The sequence below is a fragment of the Augochlora pura genome, chromosome 2, assembly GCF_028453695.1.
Source record: "Augochlora pura isolate Apur16 chromosome 2, APUR_v2.2.1, whole genome shotgun sequence".
Taxonomy (NCBI): Eukaryota; Metazoa; Arthropoda; class Insecta; order Hymenoptera; family Halictidae; genus Augochlora; species Augochlora pura.
Window position 1 is genome coordinate 22,358,642 of NC_135773.1, and position 14,889 is coordinate 22,373,530.

The window sequence follows — 14,889 nt, forward strand, 5'->3', positions numbered from 1 at the left end:
GTTGCACAGTCAGGACCTCTTAATCCTTTCTACAAGATAAACATCGACCGCTTTTCTCTAACGGGCCGTATATTCGCGCGCGACAGCGTTCGCGACGCAACAGTCGTCGCGTTAATCATGTGTCCGACGAAGAAACGTCTCCGGGGACAAAGGTGTCGTCGAGCAGCGGTAGGCACGTCGACGCGGGGACCACCAACATCGGCGAGAAAACAAAACGCGGAGGGGCGGCCTTCTCGGTGTCGATAGTCGCGTGCGATTTAACGCGAAGGGGAATAAAGCTCGGGTTCGTTATTGCCGCGCGATATGTGCCCATTGTCGGCCGGCAATAATTGGTTACCAACGGTAACGCCGGTAAAGAAGGCTCATTGAACGCGGGCCACCGCGGCCTATTATGCTAAACGCCAGCAATTAAGTCACCGTTTTCTCGCCGCGAGCAGCCGCTTTTGTGCGCGTGTGTGTTCCACCGGGAACTCTGCGAAGGAAGCGGAGACGAGCGTGACCGCGACCGGCAGAGACTACATACTCTCGCGCCCTCCGTCCCCGTAACGCGTGTCGTTCGCCGCGGCGGGCCGTGCTATTGACAGGTGCCGATGGGCGCTCCGCTGCGAGCCTCGCCGAGAGGAAAGCGGAGGAGACGACAATGAAGAGACGCGATTTCGATACCGGGGAACAACGAGCGCGGCCGAAACACGCGCGCCTCGCTCGCCACCGCTTCGACGACGCCAATTTGCGTCGAGTATATTTGACCGAACGGATTCTATATATTTGTTCTTCGCAACCCTTTCGCTCTGACGGGCGTACATATACGAGAAGTATATAATATAAAATATATAATATAAAGTATATAATATAAAATATAGAAGTATATAATATAATATAAAAGAGATAATAATATAGCAAGAATGATCATTTATATACGTAGAGTATATAATATAGATTCATATCATATGCATACTCGTGATGTATAATTGATTCGCCTAATTTTATCTTTTTGTTTTTAGACGTGGACAGATTATTGTGCTATCTGCTTTGATAGGCGAATTTAGAGAATTAATTGAATTATATTTTAACCCTTTGAGGACGATAACCCTTTTTCGACCGAGTGAGGCAGCAGGACGAGACGATTTTCTCAGATGCGTCGAGTGTCTTGTATACGAATTATTTTAATTTGTATAGAATACAAGTATAATTTATATACAATTATATGTATAATTTATACACGATTATATGCAACTATATACAGTTATATAATTTATATACAATTATTTTAATTTGTATATGATACAAATATAATTTATATACGATTATATGGAATCACATAAAATTAAATAATTTTATCCGCAAAATAAAATATATGCTAATAATATTAAAAATATATACTGGTAATATTCAAATAAGAAATTATCTGCGAGCCGGCTCTCGTCCGCAAAAGGGTTAAATTGTATTTTAGGAAGTCAACGACTCGGTGAAACCCCCTCGTCTCCGTGAAATGTATTACCTGTCCGACCATCGTTTTTCAAACAGTTCTATTCGACTTCGTTCGCGCCGTGCCAACGACCGCCTCTTATTTCTCGTTAGATCCCTCTCTAGCCAGCGCGTTTAGAAGTAGCGTGTTCGTGTCGGACAGGTTTCGACGGTTCCCATTAATGACGGATGTCTTCATTTAATTAGAACCCGCGCAGGATCGATCGAAAGATCGAAGCGGAAGATTATTTACAGCGGCTCGCAATGAATCATGGGTGTTGCTAGACCACGTAGCCGGTAACGCGGCTTCATTACGCTTTCCTTTATATCTATCGGTTCTATCAATTAATCCACGTTCGGGCAATCCGTGTTCCCATCAATTTCCGAACATCCCTTTTTCATCGATTCCGATCGATTCCTGGCGAAGCCCCGTAAAAACAGGATTCATTAAGAGGGGGGGGTTTCCTATACACTTCTCAATACTAATTATCTCCATTCTTCATCGCGTCGAAGAAACTTCTCAGGCTCGTTTCGCCCGACGCGTTTCTACGAACATGTTGCAGCGACGGCGCACTCCCATAACATGCTGCGGCTTGAGATTTTTGCTGGGTACGATGACAATGCGACTTCTAGATACCATGGGAATTGTTTTTCGCGCGTTCCCGCGATCGATGATCGTTGAAACGTGGATGAGATGCGTTATTATTTCCTCCGCGAGCTTCGAACAGTATTATATGTTTGTTATTGTCATTTGTGAAATATTAAAAATTATTATTGTCATTGTTCACTTGGCGGCAATGCGATTTCTCGATACCATGGCCGTGGCAATAGTTTTCCGCGTACTCTGTGCAAAATTCACCCTTTGTAGTCGAGTGGTATCTCTGAGGCACCGCCCTAAAATTATTAACAATTAGAAACGTGACTTGTCTTTTAAATTACCAAGACATTTAAGAAGAGACAGCAATTCTTAGTTTTTATATTAGAATAATTAGAATGTAGTTATAAATATTAGAATATAGTTAGTATAATTATACGTTTATTCAATAATTCGTAAGCGTGGTTATATTATTTATAGAGATTATTGTTGGACAAATGAAAGAACCGCGCGATCGAAGAAGCTCGGCAAACGAAAAATATTTTCTGGATCTCTCGTGCACGCGGGGAGTGGAACATTGTTTATTTATCCGTTAACGAGCTCGCACGGGAACTGTGCGTCGTCGTTGAGGATCGGCCACGTTCGAGGAAACGAGACCCCTCCGGAGAAATTGTTTACGGCGCGGGGCTCTCTTCCAGCGGAATAATTGGAATATTCCGAGGAAACCCCGGCACCACGTTTCTTCCATTCACAGGCACGGGGCTTCTGTTTTCAATATTTTCTGCGAACCGCGTTCGCGCTACGGTCGCCCGAACTCCGAAACCATCCTAAGGGCGCGTTTCGAACGGAAATAGAAACGGACGACTCGAAAACCACCATCTGAAAACTAAATTTCAAGTTTACTTTGAATTTTGTCGAATCCTTGATTTTCGTGATTTCTTTATAAAAGGTATTCCTTTTCTTGCATATTAATTATTAATTATCATTGCATATTAATTTTTAATTACCATTGCATATTAATTATATTTTAGTCATGCATGATGGTAGTACAGAGCCTATCGATGACCATTGGAGTTCGTATCTGTGACGAGTCACGCTCGAAGCAAAGTAAAATATAGTATGAATTTTTACTATTTTTATCTTATATATGTTATATTTGCTGGTGCTTGGTCCATTAAATTTTTATACTACAAATGGGATTTTCATAAATTAACACGTAGACTGTCGACAAACGACCAGTAAAATACTCACAGAAGTTAAAACAATTTAATTAATTAAAGCGAAGCTAGAAAGTTAATATTTATCATAAGGGACGGTATTAGAACTCTTTCGCATTCTAGTCAAATTCAATTTATTCAAATATATTACAATAAAAACGAATTTTCAAGATTGGTCAAAAATTAGTGTCATTTGGATGAGGCGGCGCTGAACGTGTTAAATAAATAAAATAAAATCTTGAATACGATGAACGTCACTCATATTTACCTAAAGGTGAACATGACACCCATGGAAGCATACCTGTCACCCAGACACGGGTGATCCAGCGACGAACGTGTTAAATATCAAATGACAACAAGAGATAATGAAAACGATTTGCTCGCGATGTAACCGAAAGAACAATCGTCGGTGTTCGAGCAGCATTGAGGTCGCGGCGTTTGGTAGTCGCGCGACGAGTCGGAAGGACACCGCCGGCCCCGTGTATGCAGGACTCATCAGACGAAAACAACGATCGCCTACGGGACCGATCTGACACGGTCCGTGAACGTACTGCCAAACGATATTCCATTAACGACGCTAACTCGCGGCACGTTGGCCGACTGACGATCGCCCCGTCGTCGCCCGACACCTGATATCGTATGCATGCACGCGGTGTCCGTTTTACATATGCGCGTCTCGCGTCTCTTCGCGCGACTAAACGCCTCCCGACGGAACGGACACGCGATTTCCGATCGATGTTTTTCCAAGGATGCTGTAAAAATGGATTCCGTCGGCGAGGATATCTCCTGCCGGAAAGAAAGTGTTTGTTCTCTCCCTCTCTCTCTTTATCTCTGCGAAGCGCGCCGTTTAGACCTCCTTTTTTTCACGGGCCGAAAACTTCGCGAGAAATATTTGACCGATCGTTGCACCCGCTGAAACGCGAATATACAGGAAAAATAAAATTGAAGGAAAGGGCTGGGGAAAGTTTGTTTCGAGAGGCTCTTTTGAACGGTGGAGGAGAAGATTTGTATTTGTTGTGTAGGCGTAATTCATTTTCTCAATTTTTATGTGAATTCATTTCAATTTTTATATGACTTTATCTCAAATTTTATTTGATTCTATTTCAATTCTTGTTTGAATTGATCTCAATTTTTATTTTTAGGAATTCATTTCAATTTTTACTTGAATTTATTTAATTTTTTAAAAAATTGATCTCAATTTTTACCTGAATTTACTTTAATTTTTATGTGAATTGATCTCAAATTTTATCTGATTTAATCTCGATTTTTATTTTTAGGAATTTATTTCAATTTTTATCTGAATTCATTTCAATTTTTATTTGAATTGATCTCAATTTTTACCTGAATTTACTTCAATTTTTATTTGAATTGATCTCAAATTTTATCTGATTTAATCTCAATTTTCTTCTGAATTTATCTCAATTTATCTGAATTCGAAAAATGAAATAGCGAAACAACAACGACATTTTATCACGCTATAAATATCGTCTATTGTAACACGTCGATTCTCAATAACCCCGACGAGCGGTCGTTGCGATCAAGCTTCCCTTCCCGCCTCTCCCGGATCATCGCCTAATTTTTCCAGGCGAAGAAGCCGCACCCAGTCGCCTCGAAAATCCTCGGAGCCCCGTTCCCCGAGCAAAACGGGTTAAACAAACTCATCGTCGCGTCGCTTGTCGAGCGTTCGCCATTCGCGGTTGGATCGCGGCAACGGTCCGCTCCTCGCTGCCATAACCGTGCGCCATCTTCGTAGATTATGCGAGTATTTATCGATTTGCATTTATATTTGAGCCGGCCGTGTGCGCGTCGCGTCCCATTGTGCGCCGTCTCGCGCGAGCGCATAATCAGCCGGGAATACGACCGGGGGCTTTTAAATCGGCGCGTGCCGTTTTTCAGGAATATTTTTAAAGTGCCCGGATCGAGAAAGACGCGCGCGCGCGCGAGCGAGCGAGCGAGCGGCGGGATACCAGACGGATCAAAGTTCCCGGTGAAAAAATCCGACGGAACCGTTCGCCCGGAGGAATCCTCTCGTCCCCGAGACGAGACTTTTCTCCCTCTCTCTCTCTCTCTCTCTCTCTCTCGTCTCGTCTCGTCTCGCCTCTTTGTCGCATATTTTCCCGCGTGATTCACTCGGTCCGACTCCACTTGACTCGAGACCGATGGAAAAATTAATGCCTCGCCCACAGCGATCGCTAAAATACTGTATCAAAGGGGAAAGCCGTCGTCGATGATCTCGTAAGAGAAATGCGACAATCATTGAACTAAAATATTTTATTTAATGTTTCAGAAATCGTTGTCGACGATTCGAATTTTAAGAGATTTTCGAGTGTCAAATTGCGTTCGACGACCCTTTGCACTCGAAGCCATTTCAACTGGAGATCATTCATTCTATAAGATATCGAGTCACGTGACTCGATCTAACAGTTGAACTTTTAACAATCATTCGAATCTAAGCTTCGACAATATTTATTAAAATAATTTTCGAACGTATCACAGCAAAGGGTTAACCCTTTAGGAATTAATTTATTATAGCGCAACTTTATGAAACATGCGAGTTTCTTTGAAAAAAAAATAAATAAATCCAAATATTATTACTATTATTACTGAAATGCATAATTATTCTTCCATATAAAATTACATATCTCAATGATAATATTAACCATACTCGGATTTATTTTCTTCAAAGAACCTTGCTTGACTCAAAAAGTTGCGCGATAATAAATTAATTTCCCACTAATAAAGTTTAATGTCCGGCGATATACTGGAATCACGATGTCTCCCGAGAGGAGACAACGGTGCGCGAAGGGTTAACGAGTGAATGTCGAGGAATGTATAGAGAGAGAATGTGGCAAGAGATGACGGGAGACTCCGCGGCGGATGGATGAAAAGGCATGGGCGAGGAAGATGCATAGTTCTCAATGTGATTGATGGATTTGATGTATTGCCGTTTCTGTTGAACGAGCGATGCTGCCTGCAATTATATGGTTCATTAAATATTTGCCGTTGTTAAAGGATGGGTGTTACAAGTTTTCCAGATCGTAAATCAAATATAAGAGAGTTTTATGGATTTTGTAGAAGAGTTATCGACATTGACAATTTTACAGAACCGCGCTTTAAAATGATTTACGTTTTGTATCGGACAATGCTCGAGTTTGGTATATTATGTGTTCAAGCTTTGTTGGTATATTTGAATAGGAGACAGGACGTCTCGTTTCATTATTGATATTTGCTATATTATATATATATATATTATAATGCTATAATAGTCGCGAAATTTAAATATTTTGCAAATTTATATTCTCTACTTAATATTTAAGAAATATTTTCAATTCGATGCGGTATTTTCATTCGGCGAAGCTGGGATCAAGAAAATCACGTTCACGCGACACCGGCTGCGAAACACGTTCGCCGAGAGATACGACGATTACGTGACACCGGCAGCTTAGAAATGTTGCCGAATATTTTGTGTTGATCATTTATCGTGGTTGTTCTATTTAGTGAAATGTTACAATTAAATCCGATAGGAAATTGTAGAAAAATTCACGAATAGGAGTAACTTTTGTAACGCTACGTTGTCAACCCTTTGCACTCGAGTGGCAACTCTGAGGAGGCATTGAAAATTATTATATCATTTCCAAAATATAACCTGACATTATTAAAAACCCTTTTATATTCTATTTCAACAATTCTATAAGTCACAAGACTGGATCTCATATACACAAACTATACTAAGTCATATAAAATGGGAGCACAGCTGTTAAAAGTATCTATTTTGGTCCTAAGCTTGAAATGGCTTCGCTTGCAAAGGGTTAACAGGAAATAAAAACTGCATAAAATTATTCTAACCTGATCCGGTTAATCACTGAGAATTATTTATGGTGCAGAAATTCTCCATAATACATTAGGCGAATTGAAACTCGGCAGAGCATCGTGACAGCGGAAAAATTACGTGAAAAATCATTGAAAAAGTAATTTTATGAACAGGAAATGGATTGTTGTTTAGGATACACAATGAATGCGCATACAGTGGTGGGAAACAGCGCTTAAACATGCATTTATGCATCGCTAACTGCTGCTTTCAGCCGACAATGTGCAGGATTTTTCAATACAGCATTCAGCTGAAAATCATTTGTACGACGCTGCACCTTCGTTGACAGTTCTACCATTAGCGGTAAGTTTGACATAAATACAGCTAAAACTATTCGACCGTAAAGAAACAATCGACGACGCCTAAATAATTTTTTATTTCTCTTCGGTTCCGTGAACTTTTCACTCAACGTGATTGGCAGTTTCTAGTATTGGCGACAGTGACGTCGACACTCGTCGAAATATTTTGGTAAATACTTTATCCGAATATAAATTGTAGAATAATTTATGTTATTTTATATTATTTTTATTTAATTGAATTATTATATCGTATTCTAATTTAATTTAATTATTATATTGTATTCTAATTTAATTTAATTATTCTGTATTATTCTAATTTAATTATATTACTCTATATTATTCTAAATTCATTTAATTATTCTATATTATTCTAATTTAATTCAAATAGAATTTACAAGGCCTTATAAATCATAGAATAATTTATATTCGAATAAAATATTTACCAAAATGTTTCGTACGACTTATGTCAGTGTCATCGATGCTAGGAATATATATAATGATGCCCTATAATATTATATATTGGTAGCGTCATCCAGTCTACTTGGAAGTGTTGGCGAACAGCACGACTGTTTACGTAGTTTCGGTAACTGTACACATATTTGCACATCACGGAGCGTTTTCAATTTTTCTTTCGCCGCTTCGTAGCGCACCGTTTTGCGAAACAACAGTGAGTCAGTGGCGCGTCAAACGGAACAATCGAGCAGAAGACAAGACGGCTATAGTTCTCGCTCGACAACAAGGCACCTTTGCGTTTACCTTCCCCCTCTCTCCAGCCGTCCCCCACTGCCGCGGTTAATTCTCTATCGGCCGACGGCGGCGATTTTCGTCACCGTTCTCGGTCGACGGTTCGCAAACATATCGTTGCCTTATTCCAAATTGGATGACGTTGCGACGGGGACAATAAACGCGATAAAAGGTGACTCAACAAACATAAAGAAGCTAAGAGAAAGAGAGAGAAAGAGAGAGAAATTGAAGCATCGGATGACAAAATATTGTTCTACAATTCTTTCTCATTTTTTAAGTAATTATTATTTTTATTCGTTTGCTTCATTTTCTCTTGGCCTCTAATTTTACTTATATTAAAGTTTACGAATATAATTTAGTTTTCGTCAAAATTAAAATTTAATCCGTTTCATGTTGCGTCGATTAGCACTTATTTGTCCTTAATATTATTTTAATCAATAGAACCATCCGCTCGACGTGTTATTCGATCGTGTCATCGATCGTGTAGAAAATTGCGCGGGTAATTGTCGCCGATCGTCAAATTCGGCCGCCGCGAAAGTATCGGATTCCTGCGAGTTTTAGGCGGTAGCGAATGCGCGGCGGCGGGGAGGGGCGGGGCCGGACAGAAGGAATCGAGCAGCTCTCGGGACGCGGCGTAATTTCCCGTGCAAGCTATCATTACACGTAGAAACTCGCCGTCTCGTCGGAACTTTTAAGCGGGCGGAGGCGCGCCCCGAGAGTCGTCCCTTTTTCGAAACTTCGTCGACGGTTTCGGCGAATTGATGGGCCGGAGGGGGGGTCGGCCCTTTCGGAACTATTTCTCCGCGTTACCCCCCCGCGCTCTCTTTATGCGACCGACAGGGACAAATCTATCTTTTATTGGAGCTTTTTTGCGCTTGAATTTTCAATCGCCGCAACGATAACGAATGCCGGCCCGTTATACGTTTTATCCGATCGAAAATAATCGCGGCTTCGTCGCGTTTAACGCGATAACAGTGTTGGCTAAGAAATTCGTCGACGAGCAACGATTTAATTATTTAATTACCGGCGCCTATAAGAATAGAATGCTGAGAGAACGATTATTAAAAAAAAAAGAGAGAAAAATCGAAAGAAATAAAAATTTAATTTGAATAGCATTTAGTATTACAGTATAATTATATTTATTATTTATTCAATGTGAAATGTAATACCATTACTACCATCGATGATTTAACCCTTTGTTATACTTTAACGAGTTCGCGATAAAGATTTCTATTAATATCTCGATAAGTATGATTGCTATTACGATCTTTTAAGTAAGAATAAAATTCTCTCCTCTTGCAATATCGAATCATTCTAGTAAATGTAGACATACAATAAATATAAATTTTCTCTTTTTCTTAAGAAATTATTAGAAAGGTCGCTTACCGTTGTAACTCTGAAGAAAATTGTACGGCAACCGGTTAAGAAGAACCTGATTCATTATTAGTAAATACTAATCAAAATTGATTATTTATTAATGCTCGGTAGATTCTCGAATGTTTTATAATATTACCGTGACTCCTGCAACGATAGTTTAAGAATTCGCGGAACGAAAGCTCGATCGCGCGCGCGCGCCGATACGCTAAAATGAAGCTATAAAACGAAAGCGTGCAGACACGGTCGCGCGTTTATTAAGAAAATCAACGGACAATCGTTGGCGTTTGCTAGAGAGGCACGGCATCGCCTCGAGCGACTAATATTTTTCAATTTCACCGCTAATGACTCTCTTTTCCCGACGACGCTCAGGCGCAGCAAGTCGCGCGCGCGCGCAGCCCACGCGGATGAATTGTTTCTGCCCCGTGCAAATCCAAACAGTCATTAGCCATGTTTACATACTTTCTCCCATAGATCACAAGTCGGCGGCATAACGGCCGCGTCGAAATCCGTAAAAATCCAACGGCTTCATTTTCGTAAATCAATCATCGTTTCATTACGGTCCTCTGTTTACGACACGACTCGCTCGTTCGGCGCGCGCGAACCAACGCGCGGAGAAAACGCAACGCGCGAGCGCGAACCAGACCTCCCCAATCGTTTAATTGGCCACGCGGCGAAAAGGCGCGCGTGGGTCGGCAGGTTCATTATCATAAATCATAGGACAATCTATTACAATTCGGTTACAGTTTACGACGAGAGCTCGCGCGCGCGGGCGCGTTCGCGCGAGCTCTCAAGTAGCCGCGTTTTAATGGCTATTTATACCCGCGGCGAGCGCGGACGAAGGCCAGCCGCCTGCATCGTTTCTATCCGTTTTATCGTTCGACCCAATAAACCGTGAGGGATGCGAAACAACAACGATCCCCGTCGCGATCGATTCGAATCAACTCGCGGCAATTAAGAAATATCGCCGGTGCCGCGCGACTCTCGCGGTTCCGCCGATAAATCGCTGTTAAAGTCGCTCGGATGGATGTCCGATTCAAATTAGATTTCATAGACGGCGCTGGGATTGGATAAGAGATAAAGGCTAACTTAAAGGATAACTATTTATCTACATGAAAATTTATCCGAATGACGATTTTACTGATTCTTACTTTCATTAGGTTGTCGAAGTATGAAATGAAGCAGAAAATGCACATAATTGAATTCGATATTATGAATATTAAAACGTAAAATAATTACGCTTTTAACAATCTTTTTAATATAATAGAAGGGTCTTTAATAATGTTGAAATTATTTTGGCAATGATACAACGATTTTCATTGGCCTTTAGCACTCGAATGGCGACTCTAAGACGCCTCTGAAAACAATCACGCCGCGTTTCAAAATAATCCTTATCAAATTTACTGATATTTAAAAAATTGATAACAGCTATTAAGTCGTAAAATTCAATTTTACAACGTATAAAATGCTCCAGGTTATATAAAATGGAAACAGTGCAAGTCTGAAGAAATATTTTAGATTTCCAGTGAAAACTATGATTGCAGGGTTAAGACTGTACAGACTGCAAAGGGGTTAAGCAAATGTTCGGCCAAAACTTTGTCAGGTTATGTCAGCTTATGTAAAAGAATCAAAAGAAACAAAAATTTAATTTGAACAGCATTTAGTATAAAATGGAAACAGTGCAAGTCTGATGAAATATTTTAGATTTCCAGTGAAAATGATATTGCAGGGTTAGGACTGTACTGACTGCAAAAGGGTTAAGAAAATGTTCGGCGAAATCTTTGTCAACGCGAGAGACACTCTATAGGATAGAGTGACACAATCTACAGGCTAGAGTGACACACTCTATAGGCTAGAGTGACACAGTCTATAGGTTAGAGTGACACACTCTATAGACTAGAGTGACACACTCTAGTCACAGTATCGCGAGGCAGAAGATTGTATGAGGAACGACGAGCGTCTGTCAGCGAGCGGGGCTAGCTGTTCCAAAAACGCGACTAAGTTGGCCGGTCCGATGCCGGAAGGATCGAGAGTGCCGCGAGTCCCCGAGCGGCGTTCGGAAGAGTGGTGTTCCGCTGGTCGTGTGCGCGCGGCCACGTGCGTACACACGTGGAGCAGAAATACCGGTATAGAGGGAAAGAGAGGGCCGCGGTCTCGCAGCGATCTGGAGGGAGAGAGAGATAGAGAGAGAGAGAGAGAGGGAGGGAGAGCGAGAGAGGGTGGAAGGGAGACGAAGAGGCTCGGCTGGCACTCGAAGCCCTATGGCTCGTCGCTCGAAAGAGAGCTCAGTGCCACGATGGTCAGCAGGCGGACAAGTCGCAGCGGTGGAACCGGAGCTCCGCTAGGCTGAACCCTGGTCCATCGAATCGGTCGATCGGTGGGACAAGGAGTGAAAGAGGGAGAGAGCGCGTGTCTCGCTTAATCGCGCCTAATTAAGACGATTCCCTCGTCCGCTGTGTGGCAGAGCGCGCATGCACTGTCATTGACCGTCTGCGGTGTCCGCTCGCCTCGTAAATCATCCCGCTTCCCTCCGGACCAGAGGGATGCCCGGCTAATTGTGTCACGGTTCTCATACACGAATTTATTTTCGTCGGCTGCCGGTCCGATTAGCCCCCGGGAAATCAGTTCGCGCAGTTCGCCGTCTACCGGCCCGGGATCGTTTCCTTTCCCGGCTACCCGGCTACCCGTTCGGTTACCGGCGCGACTCGATTCGCGCGCGCGGACAAGTTGGTGCGATCTCGAGAGTACAGTGGAACAGCGAGGAGAATCCGTCGTCCAAGATGCTCGTCGTGGATTTCGGTGGAGACAGGAGCTGGTGAAGTGTGCTCGTTCACGGAGCTGGAGGGAACGCCACGTGCCCGTATTCCACCGCGCAGGGAACCACGTGGCCTCTGACAGCACACCCTTTCTCGTAAGTTTGCCGACCCGTTCTCGCCGTCGTCTTCCCAGACGTGTCCTCCTCCTCGTCGTCTTCGGAGACCGTCGAATTTGGAAATTGAGAGGTCTCGCTTCCGAGCTTCGTTTAATCAAGAGACCCAAGCGAGTCGCAAAATTTTCTTTACTTTGGGACTATTGCTCCACTTTGCTCGACTATTCGAGAGCGCAGTTCACTTTCTTCCGGTGATTTTCATTTGGGTCTACGTTAAAGCGATTGCGGCGAAATTAAAGCTCGTGTTTGCTTCGACGAGATGGTATCGGCGAGGTTTGCAAGCTATTGTACCGAATGTGTTCATTGCCGGAAATTTTCACACGATGATGTCGTTGTATTATATTGTACTTTGCACTCGAAGCTATTTTCATTGCATTTTTTGATCTCTCGTATTTCTACTTTATACGACTTATTGCGATTTGTATATAAATTGCGATTTTATATAAACTGCGATTTGTATATAAATTGCGATTTGTATATAAATTGCGATTTTATATAAACTGCGATTTGTATATAAACTGCGATTTGTATATAAACTGCGATTTGTATATAAATTGCAATTTTTATATGAATGACGATTTGTGCATACAAAATTGAGTTTATTAGCAAGTATACAATACTCGTTATTTTAACAATCTCTAAATATGAACGAGTCTGACACTATTAACACTTTATCGACCGGTAGCCTGTAAATCGGTTGCCATATTAATATTATTGCCTATTATTATCTATTATTCAAATAAATGTGTTAAATCGTACTACAAGCTTCGATATTATTATATAAATTTTCAAATATTAAACTCACGATTAATGAGATAAATAAAATCAAAATAGAAACGAACACTTTTACGACCGGTCGATAAAGTGTTAAAATTACTCTAAGAACTAATAAGCAATTTTTATTGACCCAAAGGGTTAAAAATCTCCGCCAGTCATTAGAAACTCGCCATCTGCTAGTAAAAGTGCCGCGAGCAGCTTTATAAAAATAAAATTCAATTTATTTACGTAATCGAATTCGTTTTACGTAATTTCTGCCGCGAGCGCAAATGAAATAACGTAGTCGATGGTTTTGCCACGGAGGCGTCTTCCTAGAGCGAAGAAAATATTCGGAAAAATTCAGAAAAACATGAAAGACTGAAACCGGTCGTATATGATCGGCGATGGTGGATCAGAATTGAGTAATAGCGCACGTAACATTCGGTTTCGTTCGCGGAAAAACCGAGAGATAGCGATCGGTCAAAGTACGTGACGCCGGTTATGAACGCCTCAATCATACTTCGCGGTTTTCGTACGTTCATCACATTCGCGTCTGATATAAATACTTAAAGAACCAGCGTGTTCGCAGCGCTCGTCTTCGGTTCAGAAAGTACGAGCACGCAACTTCTTTTATTGCATCCTCGATATGCGGCATGCATCGAACTAGCAGCTTTGTTGCAGCAGAATTCCTTTTTCGAGTGTGCTGCGATGTTAGAGCGACTCGTCATGCCTTAGAGCGACTCAATGACGCCTTAAAGTAACTCAACCTAGTCTTTATTTAAAACAATAACGATAGAATCGAGTTATATTAATTTCGAGAATTTAATGCGTGCGCAGCAAACGCTGTGATCGAATAAATTGCAATCTTTTATCATTTCAAGCAACGATAAAATTGAAAAAGAAAACGATCTGAAAATTAGCATAGATTAATCCGAGCTTGTCGAAATTCGTAGAATTTAATCGCCAATTTTACATTTCGTGAATACGCATCAACATCCAAGGAATTCTAAGAACGCGTCGACTTTTCAGAAATTCTTGTAAAGCCGCGAGAGCTCGCGAGCACGTGGTATGTAAATAGACGATAGAAAAATTCAAGGTAGAGCTAGTCCGATGGACGCGTGACCTAGACGAGTGTTCGAGCGTTAAACAGGGATACATCAACGACGACGACGACGACACGCGGCTGGTTCTCGGAAACGGGGTTCGTTAGAAAAGGCACCCTCGGATGACCCTTGGCGAGCGTCCTCTAATTCGCGCTGTAGCGACCGTTCGTTCACGGTTACCAGCGGTGCAATTGTAATCGATCCGTTCGAGAGGTGACGATCGGCGAGCGTTCTTCTTTTTTTTTCTCTGTTTCTTTCTCTCGTAATTTTTTGTTGCACGGCAAAATTACTGGTAGGGGGGTGATGTAGCGACCGTTCGTTCACGGTTACCAGCGGTGCAATTGTAATCGATCCGTTCGAGAGGTGACGATCGGCGAGCGATCTTCTTCTGGTCGTCGCCGAGGCGTTTCCCCTCTCTTGCCTCGGCGTCACTCTTTGTGTATAGACGTCTCGCGTGTACGCTCCGCATTAAAATAAATTCCGTGTCGATAAATCGAGTGTGGTAGAAAGAATAATTATTTATTCCCGTAATCCACCTCA

At 41.9% G+C, this 14,889-nt stretch overlaps 2 protein-coding genes across 2 annotated transcripts in view; one reads left to right on the top strand and one right to left on the bottom strand.

Annotated features, from left to right (window-relative positions):
* The window catches only part of LOC144477029 (mediator of RNA polymerase II transcription subunit 20-like), a 137,434-nt gene that overhangs the window by 61,480 nt on the left and 61,065 nt on the right, over nucleotides 1-14,889 (bottom strand). The gene's annotated exons all lie outside the window — the stretch shown is intronic.
* LOC144477037 (facilitated trehalose transporter Tret1) overlaps nucleotides 12,007-14,889 on the top strand; it is a 54,695-nt gene continuing 51,812 nt past the window's right edge. Inside the window, exon 1 of the mRNA XM_078194457.1 lies at nucleotides 12,007-12,472. The gene's annotated coding sequence lies outside the window, so the exon portion shown is untranslated. The remainder of the gene's footprint in view (nucleotides 12,473-14,889) is intronic.